Raw genomic sequence first — 859 nt, 5'->3', positions numbered from 1 at the left:
TTTCCCTAAGGTGGAGGATTTCAATCTTATGGGGATATTTTAAGGTTAGAAGAGTGAACATAGAACATAGAACATAGAACATATAACAGTATAGCACAGAACAGGCCCTTCAGCCCACAATGTTGTGCCGACCATTGAACCTCATGTATGCACCCTCAAATTTCTGTGACCATATGCATGTCCAGCAGTCTCTTAAATGACCCCAATGACCTTGCTTCCACAACTGCTGCTGGCAATGCATTCCATGCTCTCACAACTCTCCGTGTAAAGAACTCGCCTCTGACATCCCCTCTATACGTTCCTCCATACAGCTTAAAACTATGACCCCTCATGCTAGCCATTTCTGCCCTGGGAAATAGTCTCTGGCTATCAACTCTATCAATGACTCTCATTATCTTGTATACCTCAATTAGGTCCCCTCTCCTCCTCCTTTTCTCCAATGAAAAGGGACCTAGCTCAGTCAACCTCTCTTCATAAGATAAGCCCTCCAGTCCAGGCAGCATCCTGGTAAACCTCCTCTGAACCTTCTCCAAAGCATCCACATCTTTCCTATAATAGGGCGACCAGAACTGGATGCAGTATTCGAAGTGCAGTCTAACCAAAGTTTTATAGAGCTGCAACAAGATCTCATGACTCTTCAACTCAATCCCCCTGTTAATGAAAGCCAAAACACCACATGCTTTCTTAACAACCCTGTCCACTTGGGTGGCCATTTAAAGGGATCTATGTATCTGCACACCAAGATCTCTCTGTTCCTCCACACTGCCAAGAATCCTATCCTTAATCCTGTGCTCAGCTTTCAAATTCGACCTTCCAAAATGCATCACCTCGCATTTATCCAAGTTGAATTCCATCTGCC

Source organism: Stegostoma tigrinum, unplaced genomic scaffold (assembly GCF_030684315.1).
Source record: "Stegostoma tigrinum isolate sSteTig4 unplaced genomic scaffold, sSteTig4.hap1 scaffold_58, whole genome shotgun sequence".
NCBI lineage: Eukaryota > Metazoa > Chordata > Chondrichthyes > Orectolobiformes > Stegostomatidae > Stegostoma > Stegostoma tigrinum.
This window is presented reverse-complemented; position numbering follows the sequence as displayed.